This window comes from Phyllobates terribilis, unplaced genomic scaffold, assembly GCF_046119375.1.
Source record: "Phyllobates terribilis strain yellow unplaced genomic scaffold, ASM4611937v1 Scaffold_526__1_contigs__length_1210158, whole genome shotgun sequence".
Taxonomy (NCBI): Eukaryota; Metazoa; Chordata; class Amphibia; order Anura; family Dendrobatidae; genus Phyllobates; species Phyllobates terribilis.
The window spans coordinates 825,938-840,904 of NW_027363286.1; the positions used below are offsets into that span (position 1 = coordinate 825,938).

At 44.6% G+C, this 14,967-nt stretch overlaps 1 long non-coding RNA gene across 1 annotated transcript in view; it reads right to left on the reverse strand.

The window, feature by feature from the left end:
• Positions 1 to 14,627, reverse strand: part of LOC141231554 (uncharacterized) — a 56,498-nt gene extending 41,871 nt beyond the window's left edge. The window contains exon 1 of the long non-coding RNA XR_012297871.1: positions 14,448 to 14,627. This is a non-coding gene — a long non-coding RNA (uncharacterized lncRNA). The remainder of the gene's footprint in view (positions 1 to 14,447) is intronic.
• Between the last annotated feature and the right edge of the window lie 340 nt (positions 14,628 to 14,967).

Here is a 14,967-nt window from a genome sequence, read left to right on the forward strand (position 1 = left end):
ATTAAACACGTTCTACGCCCACGTGGCAAGCATTTTTACTGGTACATTTTTAATTTTATTAAAGAAGTTGTCCAGTACTTTTTATTACCCCACAATGGATCCCCCCCCCGGGGCCCCTAAGGATTTTTGTAAATACCTTAGGTTGCTGTTTCTACCTGTGAGCGGTGCTATCCTTGGCCGCTCACAGGCATCACGTGACCCCGCGCTGACATCACAACAAGTGAGGAGTGACATCAGTGATGCGGTCCCCGCGGTGGCTGCTGGGTTGTGGGCGGGGCTACCCCGTGTCACACCCAGCATCCACCGCGCGCTTTCCCAATGAATGGGGAGAGGCAGAGCACACAGTAGATGCTGGGTGTGACGCGGGTAGAGGGTAACCCCGCTCACAGCCTGGCATCCACCGCGGAACGCAGAAGACAGAGACCCCTGGCTGCTGCCAGCACTTGTCGTGACATCAGCGGATGTCAGAGCCGGCTGTAGTCGGGGTTCACGTCATGCCTGTGAGCGGCCAGTGATCGTGCTGCTCACAGGCAGTATCTGCAACATAAGGTAATTACAAAAATCCTTAGGGGACCCGGGGGGATACATTGGGGGGGGGGGGGTAATATAAAGTACTGGACAACCCCTTTAATGGCGCTGGAGTCAGCATGTGCACATACAGCGCTATCCTGCACCATTTTTTTAAAGAAACTGGGTCTGCAAATTTGCATACACAGTGTCTTCAATAAAACAGCGCCTATTTTATTGAAGTAATGTACTCCAACGTCAACATAGCAGTGCGCACAAGCTGACTATAAGGATAATGGTGATGGCCGGCTTGTGAGCACTGCTATACTGATGTTGTAGTAGAATTCTTCAATAAAATGGTGCAGGAGTAGACACGTGCGCATCCTGCGATATCCAGCTCCATTTTGTTGAAGACACTGTATCTGCGAATTCGCAAGCACAGTGTCTTCAATAAAATGGCGCCGTAGTGCGGTATGCGCACGTGCTGACTCCGGCGCCACACTGAGCAGTCTCCGCCCATCCCGGCTTTGGAAAGAAAGACGAGTCCAGCATTATATAGGATGTACTGATAATACAGGGGTGTACTCACTTATGCTAAGCGCTGTATGTGTGTGTGTGTATATATATATATATATATATATATATATATATATACTGTATATACAGTACAGACCAAAAGTTTGGACACACTTTCTCACTTAAAGATTTTTCTGTATTTTCATGACTATGAAAATTGTACATTCACACTGAAGGCATAAAAACTATGAATTAACAGATGTGGAATTATATACTTAACAAAAAAGTGTGAAACAACTGAAAATATGTCTTATATTCTAGGTTCTTCAAAGTAGCCACCTTTTGCTTTGATGACTGCTTTGCACACTCTTGGCATTCTCTTGATGAGCTTCAAGAGGTAGTCACCGGAAATGGTCTTCCAACAATCTTGAAGGAGTTCCCAGAGATGCTTAGCACTTGTTGGCCCTTTTGCCTTCACTCTGCGGTCCAGCTCACCCCAAACCATCTCGATTGGGTTCAGGTCTGGTGACTGTGGAGGCCAGGTCATCTGGCGTAGCACCCCATCACTCTCCTTCTTGGTCAAATAGCCCTTACACAGCCTGGAGGTGTGTTTGGGGTCATTGTCCTGTTGAAAAATAAATGATGGTCCAACTAAACGCAAACCGGATGGAATAGCATGCCGCTGCAAGATGCTGTGGTAGCCATGCTGGTTCAGTATGCCTTCAATTTTGAATAAATCCCCAACAGTGTCACCAGCAAAGCACCCCCACACCATCACACCTCCTCCTCAATGCTTCACGGTGGGAACCAGGCATGTAGAGTCCATCCGATCACCTTTTCTGCGTCGCACAAAGACACGGTGGTTGGAACCAAAGATCTCAAATTTGGACTCATCAGACCAAAGCACAGATTTCCACTGGTCTAATGTCCATTCCTTGTGTTCTTTAGCCCAAACTTGTCTCTTCTGCTTGTTGCCTGTCCTTAGCAGTGGTTTCCTAGCAGCTATTTTACCATGAAGGCCTGCTGCACAAAGTCTCCTTTTAACAGTTGTTGAAAAGATGTGTCTGCTGCTAGAACTCTGTGTGACATTGACCTGGTCTCTAATCTGAGCTGCTGTTAACCTGCGATTTCTAAGGCTGGTGACTCGGATAAACTTATCCTCAGAAGTAGAGGTGACTCTTGGTCTTCCTTTCCTGTGGCGGTCCTCATGTGAGCCAGTTTCTTTGTAGCGCTTGATGGCTTTTGCAACTGCACCTGGGGACACTTTCAAAGTTTGCCCAATTTTTCGGACTGACTGACCTTCATTTCTTAAAGTAATGATGGCCACTCGTTTTTCTTTACTTAGCTGCTTTTTTCTTGCCATAATACAAATTCTAACAGTCTATTCAGTAGGACTATCAGCTGTGTATCCACCTGACTTCTGCACAACACAACTGATGGTCCCAACCCCATTTATAAGGCAAGAAGAAATCCCACTTATTAAACCTGACAGGGCACACCTGTGAAGTGAAAACCATTTCCGGTGACTACCTCTTGAAGCTCATCAAGAGAATGCCAAGAGTGTGCAAAGCAGTGATCAAAGCAAAAGGTGGCTACTTTGAAGAACCTAGAATATAAGATATATTTTCAGTTGTTTCACACTTTTTTGTTAAGTATATAATTCCACATGTGTTAATTCATAGTTTTGATGCCTTCAGTGTGAATGTACAATTTTCAAAGTCATGAAAATACAGAAAAATCTTTAAATGAGAAGGTGTGTCCAAACTTTTGGTCTGTACTTTATGTATAATGTATTGATAATACAGGAGTGTGCTCACTTATTCTGAGAGCTTTATATATAATTTTGTGAAAATACAGGGGGTGCACTCACTTACTCTAAGCACTCTATATAATATACTGATAATACAGGGTTTGTACTCACTTATGCTGATTGCTGTATATATAATGCACTGATAATATGGGGGTGTACTCAATTATGCTGAGTGCTATATAAAGTACTAATAATAAACGGGTGTACACACACTGAGCACTTTGTATATAATGTTCTGATAATAGAGGGGTGTACTTACTTAAGCTGAGTGCTGTATATATAATGTACCAATAATAAGGGGGAGTACCTACTTAGGGCTCTTTCACATGTCAGTGTGTCCAGTACGTGTGGTGACAGGCGAGTAAATGTATTTTATTATTTTAATCTTATTTTACACTGAGACACTGTAGGAGCAGACACTACTACACCCAACTTTGTCTCTTGCTCGTGCTGATCACAGCGCGAGCAAAGAACAATGATGAGGGCAGAATATAGCACCCAGGGCTTGGGAACTGTACACTGATTCCCAGGCGCCGGTACGGGTGATCCTGATGCGCCACAAGTGTGACACACACAGACACACCGGATATGTATATCTCCGATATGGGTTTTTCCAGTCCCGGAAATATCCAGACGCATGAAACCGCCCTTATGCTGAGCATTGTAAAAATAATGTACTGATAATACAGGGGGTGTACTCACTTATGCTCAGCACTGTATACAAGTGCTTCTCACTAAATTAGAATATCATCAAAAAGTTAATTTATTTCAGTTCTTCAATACAAAAAGTGAAACTCATATATTATATAGCGTCATTACAAACAGAGTGATCTATTTCAAGTGTTTATTTCTGTTAATGTTGATGATTATGGCTTACAGACAATCATTATACAAAAGTCATTATCTCAGTAAATTAGAATACTTCATAACGCCGTCTTGAAAAATTAATTTAAAATCCAAAATGCTGGCCTACTGAAATGTATGTTCAGTGAATGCACTCAGTACTTGGTCGGGGCTCAATTATTGCATCAATGCGGCAATGTGGCATGGAGGCGATCAGCCTGTGGCACTGCTGAGGTGTTATGGAAGCCCAGGTTGCTTTGATAGCAGCCTTCAGCTCGTCTGCATTGTTGGGTCTGGTGTATCTCATCCTCCTCTTGATAATACCCGATAGATTGCCTATGGGGTTAAGGTCAGGCGAGTTTGCTGGCCAATCAATCACAGTGATAGGCTATGTGCCCACGATGCAGAAATGAAGCAGAAAATTTCTGCAGCATTTCTGCATCTCCCTGGCAGAAAAAACGCATGCAGATTGTGCATGCGTTTTTCCTGCAGAATACATGCGGATTCACATGCGTACCCACATGCGTTAACGCATGTGTTTCTGCATGCGGACTGACGAGCACTTTCCAAGCGATAGCATCACTTGGAAAGTGCTTGACAACTAGGTCACACAATTTAAATCCATGCAAAAGGCATGGATTTACATAGTGTGACCGTAAAAATAAAAAAATAAAGCTATACTCACCCCCGATCCCCCGCCGCGTGTGCTGTCGCGCTCGTCCTGGCTTCTTCCGGGTTGCCGGCATCTCGCGAGACAGCCTGCGGTCACATGACCGTGACGTCATCTCAGGTCCTGGAAGGAGAAGCGCTGCAGGGGCCGCCGGACAGGTGAATATAAACTTTATTTATTATTTTATTCTTTTTTTTACAGGTACAATGGTACCCAGGTCTGGATGAGAGTCTCCTCTCCTCCAGAACTGGGTACCATCCGCACATAGAGACGCATATAATCCGCTTGTATAAATGTACAGACGCGCATTATATGCGTCTCAATGCAAGTCAATGGCGGCGCTTCCGCAAAATTAATGAACATGCTGCGGATTTATTTGCGCTGCAGAAACGCTGCGGAAAAATCCGCAGCATGTGCATTGACATTGCGGAATGCCATTGGGGACCATGGGGTGCGGATTACCATGCGTTTTTGATGCGTTTAAGCAGCGGAAAATCCGCAGCATAAACGCATGAAAAAAGCATCGTGTGCACGCAGCCATACTGTTGTTTTTAAACCAGGTATTGATACTTTTGGCAGTGTGGACAGGTGCCAAGTCCTGCTGGAGAAATTTTCAACTCTTAAAAGCTTGTCGGCAGAGGGAAGCATGAAGTGCTATAAAATATCCTGGCAGACGGCTGCGCTGACTTTGGTCTTGATAAAACACAGTGTACCTGCACCAGCAGATGACATTGCTCCCCAAACCAGCACTGATTGTGGAAACTTCACACTAGACCTCCAGCAGCTTGGATTGTGGCCTCCCCACTCTTCCTCCAGACTCCTGAGACCTTGATTTCCAAATGAAATGCAAAATTTACTATCATCTGAAATCAACACCTTAGACCACTGACAACAGTCCAGGTCTTTTTCTCCTTGGCCCAGGTAAGACGCTTTTGGCGTTGTCTATTGGTCATGAGTGGCTTGACACAAGGAATGCGACACTTGTAGCCCATGTCCTGGATACGTCGGTGTGTGGTGGCTCTTGAAGCAGTCCACTCCTTGTGAATCTCCCCCAAATTTTTGAATAGCCTTTTCTTAAAAATCCTTTCAAGGCTGCGGTTATCCCGGTTGCTAGTGCACCTTTATCTACCACACGTTTTCCTTCCACGCAACTTTTCATTAATATGCTTGGATACAGCAGTGTGTAAAAAGACAGCTTCTTTAGCAATGACCTTTTGTGGCTTACCCTCCTTGTGGAGTTTGTCAATGACTGTCTTTTCGACAACTGTCAAGTCAGCAGTCTTCCCCATGATTGTGGAGCCTACTGAAACAGACTAAGGGACATTTTTAAAAGCTTGTTTTTTGTTAATTATTCTAATTTACTGAAATAATAACTTTTGTGTTTTCATTGGCTGTAAGCCATAATCATCAACATTAACAGAAATAAACACTTGAAATAGATCACTCTGTTTTTAATGACTCTATAAGTTTCACTTCTTGTATTGAAGAACTGAAATTAACATTTTGATGACATTTTAATTTAGTGAGATGCTCTTGTATATAGTATAGTGATATGTATACATTTTATGGTATGTAGTGTGAACGCTTCATTATATATTATATACACATGCACAGCTTTACACGACGAGGTATATAATATATAATAGTATATAGTATAGAGCTATGTAAACACTTTATAGTTTATAGTGTGAACTCCCCACTAGATGTTATATACACAGGCACAGCGTCACACTACTATCATACCTTATAGTGTGAAGCTGTGCATGTGTATCTATAATATAACACTACAAGCGTCCCTCTGTCTGAAGCCTCTATAGACTGCACAAGCTAGACACGCCTGCGCAGTCTGGCTCCAGACAGATAAATGCATGGAGCTGTTACAGGTAAGAGGAGTATATGGCGCCAAAGTTCGCAGTATGAAAAGACACTGAACGCATACCACGATCTCCGGCGCCATACTTACATACTTACCTGACCGGGAGGAGCGTTGCCACAGTACCTCTCTTCTCGCCAGAGACCAGGGCAGGAGTGAAGGTGTCGTAGTCGGCGTATGCGTATAGCGCTATCCGGTGCCATTTTACTGAAGACACATTTTCAGTGTGTCTTCAGCAAAATGGCACAGGACAGCGAAGTATGGGCACGTGCGTACTCCGGCGCCGCACTCCTCAGAAGAACAGGACACCGCAGCGCTGGAGCACAGAGAAGAAAGGTGAGTATAAATGTTTATTTTTTTGTATGTGTGCAGCGTGAAAGGGATGAGGGGACCACACATACCAGGATTGGGGGATGAGGGGGCCACTCATCTCAGGATTGGGAGATGAGGGGGCCACGCATCCCAGGATTGGGGGATGACGGGGCCACGCATCCCAGGATTGGGGGATGACAGGGACACTCATCTCAGGATTGGGGGATGAGGGAGCCACGCATCCTAGGATTGGGGGTTGAGGGGGCCACGCATACCGTGGAGTTTTGTGTGAAATGATCAATGATTTGATTTTTGCTTCGTTCTCTTTTGTGTTTTTTCCTTGCAAGCAAATTAAATGAAGAGAATAATACCAAAGAATTTGTGATTGCAATCATTTTCAGGAAGAAACTGAGTATTATCTGACAGAATTTTAGGGGTGACAATACTTTTGGCCACCACTGTAGTAGTATGAAGCTGTGTGAAGCACGATGCTGCAGTTGGTTTCTTATTAGGCAGTTTCTTATTAGGTAATTTATTTTTTTCTGTTTTTTACAGATTTAAAGCGCACCTGTCAACAGGACTGTCCTCAGTAGGCTGTGTGCCCACGATCCGGAGCCGCTGCAGGTTTGACGCTGCGGACTTATGCAGCGTCAAATAAGCAGGAGACAAATGTTACAGTACAGTGGATGGCATTTCTAGAAATTCTATGTCTACTATGCGTCTGTGGCTCACTCACGGAAACTGACATGTGGCGCGTCTTTCCAGACCGTAGCATGTCAATTTCAGTTGCAGGTCCGCTTGCAGGCTTTCCCCATAGACCTAACCTCTATGGGGAAAGTCCGTAGGTAAAAAAAAAAGGTGCCGCTCATTTGAATATCCGCATGCGGCCCCTCCGCAGCATCGGGGCCATAGGCTGGGAGGCATCGTGGGCACACAGCCTTAACCACATACACTGTCAGGTGGGCGACATTAAACTGATTAAAATTATACCTTGGTTGATGAAATCCGTCCTGTGGTTCTTGTGTAGTCTTTACTTTCAGTTTGGAGATAATGATATGCTCGTGCTTCGGGGCGGCCTGTGGGGGGGGGGCGCTCTATCTGGTGCTCTGCTTACATATTCATCTGTATGCTCTTATTACAGGTCACTGTGCCTTCACTGACCTGACTCTTATTTTACCCCGCACTAATGGATGCATTATGTAAAATAGGAGGCTCCTCAGGCCGTCCCTGATCACGAGCATATTATTATCTCCAAACTGAAAGTAAACATTACACAAGAACCACAGAATGGATTTCATCATTTTAATCAGTTTAATGTCGCTCACCTGACCGTGTATGTGGTTTACTGAGCACAATCTTTCTGACAGGTGCGCTTTGACAAAAAAAAATGCATTAATATAATACAATGCAGCGAGGTGCCCTGATTAGAATACAATTAAGAGCAGCTACAAAAGTTATAACAATGGCACAAAAATGGGCATCAAAGTGGGCAGTGGGGTTAAGTGTTTTTGGGCCCCTGATCTCACACCACCATTACATAGTGATTGCCCGCATCAAATACAAGTCACTCCAGCCTGGCCAAAATAAGTTTTGGGTATCAAAACTGACATCAAAGTGGAGATATAACCAATTTTCACATATTTGAATAAATAATTGGTGTTTTTCAAGGGTTAAATGACTTTGGGTCACTGATCTCTGACCACCATTACATACATAGTGATGGGCGCATCAAGTTCAGGTCATTCTAGCCCGTTTAAATATGCTCTGGGCATGAGAACTGCCATCAAAGGGGGCAAATAGCCAGTAACTGGTGTTTTTCAAGGGTTAAATGACTTTGGGCCACTGATCTCAGACCATCTTTACATATAAGCCACGCTCACTGAACAGTCGAGTCACTAGTTGGGGCGCAGCCTCACTTTATGCAAGTGCATGAAGCGAAGCCACACCCACTAGTCGGAATCTGGCCAGGAGTATGTATAACGCATATGGCTCAGACACAGGCGAATCCCCGCAGCTCACAGTGTGTGCTCTGAGGGATTCATAAGTCTGCAGTTACATAGAGGGACTGCAGACTTATAGATTTAGAGTTGTCAACCCCTTTAAAGTGCACCTGTCAGTAGGATTGTACTAAGTAAACTACATACACTGTCAGGTTGGCAGCGTTACGCTGATTAAAATGATAAAATTAAGAGCATTGCTTGCTGATATGTGCAACTGAGCATGCGCCGTGGCCGTTTTGCTGGAGCCAGATTGGCAGTGGTGCGTGTGCAGTAGTATCTATCACCAAGAGATGCTCTCAAACTGGGCAAGCGCCGCCCACCTTGCGCAGATTAAAAGCATCGCTTGTTGATAGATGCAACTGCCCACACGATGCAGCAATTTTGCTGAAGACTAATTTTTTTTGCTCCAACAAAATGGCCGCAGACCATGAGCAGTATTATCTATCGCCAAGCGTCAAACAAGGTATCATTTTAATCAGTGTAATGGCGCCCACCTGACAGTGTGGGCACACAATCACAATCCTGCTGACAGGTGCGCTTTAAAGTCAGAAAAGATCAGAGGCATAAGCACGATGCTGAAGTAGATTTCTTTTTCGGCAATTTATTTTTTCTGGGGTTTTTTACGGGTTTTACGACAAAGAAAATTACATTAATAAAATACAAAACAGTGCGCTGCTCTTATGTGAGTAAGCTTAAAGGCAACCTGTCACATCCCCTATACCCTCCAACCCAGCAGCATTCACCTATGTATCAGCAACTTCCCTGCCTAACCAGCCCCGTATAACATTACTGAGTGAAAACAAAGTTTACAAAACATTCACATGCTCCCCATTGCCTATGCTTATGAGGGCTTTGACTAGTTGATGGGGCATGATTACATAATTTGCACGAGCGGCGTCATTGTCGCTCATGGAAATCTTGCACATGCGCCGCTCATTCCGGCACCGTCACTGCTTTTCTGAGGCCGGGTGTACGCTTCTTGGCTACAGAGGCACACTGCACATGTACGGAAGTCATCTTCTAAACTTCCGAACATGCACAGTGCGCCTCTGATGCGGAGAAGCATACACCTGGCTTCAGAGATGCAGTGACGCTGCCAGAATGAGCGGCAAATTATCACGCCAACACGGGCGTGATAACATGGAAAGGAGGCTGACTCTTCTGGGAGCAACTAACACCCACTAGTCGAATCCCTGATTAGCATAGGAAATGAGGACCATATAAATGTTTTTTAAACCTTGTGCTCTGTGGGGATTCAGAAGTCTGCAGGCACACAGAGTGACTGCAGACTTAATGATTTAGAGCAGACAACTCCTTGAAAATTAACCTGTCAGCAGGATTGTGCTAAGTAAACTACATACACTGTCAGGTTGGCGCTGTTACACACATTAAAATGATACCTTGGTTAATGAAATCCGTCCCGTGGTTCTTGTGTAATTTTTACTTTCAGTTTGGAGATAATGATATGCTCGTGCTCCGGGGCAGTCTGTGAGGTGGGCTCTATCTGGTGCTCTGCTTACATCTGTATGCTCTTATGACAGCTCACTGATCGATCACTGACATGTCTCCAATTTTTAATTTACATAGTGTATACATTATGGGGGGAAAAAAATGACATCAATCAAAATGGCGCTCGCGCAGGCGCATCTATCTCATGCCACGGCCATTTTGTTGGAGTAAAAAAATTATTCTCCAGCAGAATGTCTGCGGCGCAAGTGCAGTAGCATCTATCGGCAAGTGATCCTCTTATTCTGCGCAAGCGGCGCCCACCAGTAGGCAAGGCCTGCGCAAAGTAAGAGCATCGCTTGCCGATAGATTCAACTGCTCACGTGCTGTGGCCATTTTGCTGGAGCCAGATTTTTTGCTCCAACAAAATGACAGCGGAGCAATTGCAATAGTATCTATCGCCAAGTGATGCTCTCAATATGCGCAAGAGCCAGCCACCAGTGGGCGGGGCTTGCGCAGATTAAGAGCCTCGATTGCTGATAGATGCCACTGCGCACGTGACGTGGCCATTTTTCTGGAGACAAATTTTTCTTTTGCTCCAACAAAATGGCCACGGCACGTGCACAGTAGCATCTATGGCCAAGCGATAGATGCTATTGTGCCTGTGCGGGCGCCATTTTGCTTGATTTGTTTGTTTTTTCTAACCCCACATTATGTATATAACATGTAAAATAGGAGGCAGGTAACTGAACGATCAGTGACCTGTCATAAGAGCATATAGCTGACTGTATAAGCAGAGCACCAGATAGAGCCCACCCTACAGGCTGTCCCAGAGCACGAGCATATCATCATCTCCAAACTATAAGTAAAAATTAACCCCTTTTTGACGTGTGCCATAATAGTATGACAAACGTGAGAACCCCCTGTTTGGTGCGAGCTCCAGCACTGAGCCCGCAGCTTTCCAGGTACACGACAGCTGATATATACAGCTGACATGTGCCCGCAACAGCTGCGGGTGGAATAGCGATCCACCCCCCCCCCGTGGCTGTTAACTACACAGTGTTCCAAATTATTATGCAAATAATATTTTCTCAGATTTTCCCAAATTACCTATATGAATTGCAGTCATTGTAATTTTCCAGTCAAATAACTATTAGAGTACAATTGAAACAGTTTTCAACTCAAAACTTTATTCTAGGGGATGTTACATTTGCACATAGGACCGCTTGTTCGAAAGGAGCTTCTGAACTCTCTCGTCCATTGAATTTGTCAGGTTTTGGATGGTTTCTGCTTCCAATTGTTTTGCCTGAGGACAGAATAGACTCCCAGAGCTGTTGCTTAGATGTGAACTGCCTCCCACCATCATAGACACTCCTTTTGATGATGCTCCAGAGGTTCTCAATGGGGTTGAGGTCAGGGGAGCATGGGTGCCACACCATAAGTTTGTCCACTGTTATGCCCATATCAGCCAGAGATGCAGATGTGTTATGTGCAGCATGAGAAAGGGCATTATCATGCATGAAAATGATCTTGCTGCGGAATGCACGGTTCTTCTTCTTGAACCATGGAAGGAAGTGCTGTTTGAGAAACTCAACATACATTATGGAGTTCATCTTTACCCCTTCAGGGATCCTAAAAGGGCCGTCAATCTCTCTCCCCATGATTCCAGCCCAAAACATTACTCCACCTCCTCCTTGTTAGCGCCGTAGCCGTGTTTGCATGGGGTGTCCATCAACCAGCCATCCTCCAATCCATCCATCTGGACCATCGAGATCATTTCATGCATGATAATGCCCCGTCTCATGCTGCACATAACACATCTGCATCTCTGGCTGCTATGGGCATAAAAGGGGACAAACTAATGGTGTGGCACCCATGCTCCCCTGACCTCAACCCCATTGAGAACCTCTGGGGCATCATCAAAAGGAGTGTCTATGATGGCGGGAGGCAGTTCACATCTAAGCAACAGCTCTGGGAGGGTATTCTGTCCTCAGGCAAAACAATTGGAAGCAGAAACCATCCAAAACCTGACAAATTCAATGGATGAAAAAGTTCAGAAGCTCCTTTCGAACAAGCGGTCCTATGTGCAAATGTAACATCACCTAGAATAAAGTTTTGAGTTGAAAACTGTTTGATTTCAGTTTGTAATAACCTGCTAATGCTTATAATTTCAAAAATGACAATTTTTTGTTCTTTATTAAAATGAAAAGGTTGAAAACTCTGCTGTGCATAATAATTTGGAACATGCATTTTGAGTGCAGTTGAGTTTTTTATTTTTTAAAACTATACTGTTATCATAGGCAGTTTGTACAAAAACCTTTCAATTGTACTCTAATAGTTATTTGACTGGAAAATTACAATGACTGCAATTCATATAGGTAATTTGGGAAAATCTGAGAAAATATTATTTGCATAATAATTTGGAACACAGTGTAGTTAAATTCTGCTCTCAATCTCTGACAGCGGCATTTAACTCGCGCTTCCCGGAAGCGTGTCGTTGGCTCCGCACATCGGCGACCGTGTTACATGATCGTGGGTCGCCGATAGGTTGGCATGACAACCCAGGTCTGCAGGAGACCCTAGCCATTGTCATTGCCAGATTGTGGTCGGCGCTCATAGCAGGTGAGCATTTCTGCTACACACAGGAGATCTGATCATCCCCTGTGTGTAGCAAAGGCGATCAGAGAATTGCAGCTTCTAGTCTCCCATTGTGACTATTGAAGCTAGTGTAAAGTAAAAAAAGTTTAAAAATATTAAAAAAATTATATTAAAGTTTAAATCACCCCCTTTCGCCCCATTCACAATAAAACAAAAAAAATCACTCATACACATATCCACATTCAGAATCACTTGATCTATCAATATGAAAAAATATTTAATCCGATCGATAAACGGTGTGACGTGAAAAAAATTCAAAATGCTATAATTACTTTTTTTTGGTCGCCGCAACATTGCAATAACCGCGATTAAAACATTGGATCTACCCCAAAATGGTATCAATAAAAACGTCAGCTTGGCGCGCAAAAAATAAGCCCTCATCTAGCTCCAGATCGTAAAAAATGGAGATGGTATGGGTCCCGGAAAATGGAGCCATTTTTTTTTTTTTTTTAAGCAAACTTTGGATTTTTTTTCACCACTTAAGTAAAAAAACTATACCTGTTTGGTGTCTACGAACTCATAATGACCAGGAGAATAATAATGGTAGGTCAGTTTTAGCATTCAGCAGACATGGTGAAACAAAACCCCAAGAAAACAACTGTGGAACTGCACTTTTTTGCAATTTCACCGCACTTGGAATTTTCCTGTTTTCCAGTACACGATGTAGTAAAACCAGTGGTGCTGTTCAAAAGCACAACTTGTCCCGCAAAAAATAAGCCATCACATGGCCATAGTGACCAAAAAATAAGAAAGTTATGGCTCTGGGAAGAAGGGGAGCAAAAAACGAAAACACAAAAATGGAAACTGGTCTGGTCATGAAGGGGTTAAACAAGAACCACTGGATGGATTTCATCAGCCAAGGTGTCATATTATTCATGGTAATGGCGCCCACCTGACAGTGTATGTAGATTACTGAGCACAATCCTGCTGACAGGTGCGCTTTAAGGTCAGAAAAGATCAGAAGCCCAAGCACGATGCTGAAGTAGGTTTCTTATTCTGCAATTTATTTTTTTCTGTTTTTTTACAGGTTTTACCACAAAAAAAATGACATTAATAAAATACAATGCAGCGTGCTGCCCTTATGTGAATATGCTTAAAGGGAACCTGTCAGGTCCCCCATGCCCTCCAACCCAGAAGCATTCACCTATGTATCAGCAAATTCCCTGCCTAACCAGCCCCGTATAACGTTACTGAGTGAAAATAAGGTTTAAAAAACATTCACAAGTTCCCCATTACCTATGCTAACGAAGGTTTGACTAGTCGATAGGGCGTTCGTTCCCCAGACTAGTCAGCCCTCTTTCCATGTTGTCACGCCCCTGTTGGCGTGATGACATAATTTGCACGAGCGGCGTCATCGCCAGCTGATGCTAATCTTGCGCATGCGACGCTCATTCCGGCAGCGTCACTGCTTCTCCGAGGCCGGGTGTACGCTTCCCCGCATCAGAGGCGCAAACCATCTTCTAAACCTCCGAACATGCGCAGTGCGCCTCTGATGGGGGGAATTGTACACCTGGCTTCAGAGATGCAGTGACGCTGCCGGAATGAGCGGCGCATGCGCGAGATTTGCATGAGCGGCGATGATGTCGCTCGCGCAAATGATGTTATCACACCAACAGGGGCCTGACAACATGGGAAGGAGGGACCTAACACCCACTAGGCAAAGCCCTCATTAGCACAGGAAACAGGGACAGTAGAAATGATTTCTAAAGCTTTTTTCCACTCAGTAACATCAGGGCTGATTAGGCAGGGAAGTTCTATTGCCTGCTCTTCTCACAGCCCATCAGCACACAGCGCCTCCATCTTGTAACTTACCAGCCTCGCCATTTTAGGTGTTGATAGAATGGCCATCTCCTGCCAGCTGCCACAGTCTCCTGGAGATGAGAAGATGTCTTCTTGTTCGCAGTGGATGTCGCTGTATCTGTAGTAACGGTCGCTCTCTCTCACCCGCTCCCGCCAGATACGTTGTGTACTGCACGCAGTATACCAGCGACTGCCTCTGCGGGCGTTAGCTCGAGATGCTAGACTCTGCGGTGACGTCATCGGGAGGGGCGGAGCCTCCACGTCACACGGCTCTCATTGCTGTTGTCTCCAGGAAGGGAAGCTGCTTTTGCTGTGTGTGGAATATGGCTTCCAACAGGTCTCCATTCTGAATAGAGGTGACCAGACTGGAGCCTCTGAAGGGGAGGCTATCACAGCAGGCACCAGCTGTAGACAGTTTATCAGTGACATGGCTGCTGGAATGGAGGGGATTCTAGTCTGCCTACAGAGCAGGCTGCTGAGAGAGTCCCCAGTGCTATTCTCCCAGGCCTTTATCCTGGAGTAATGTGTATAT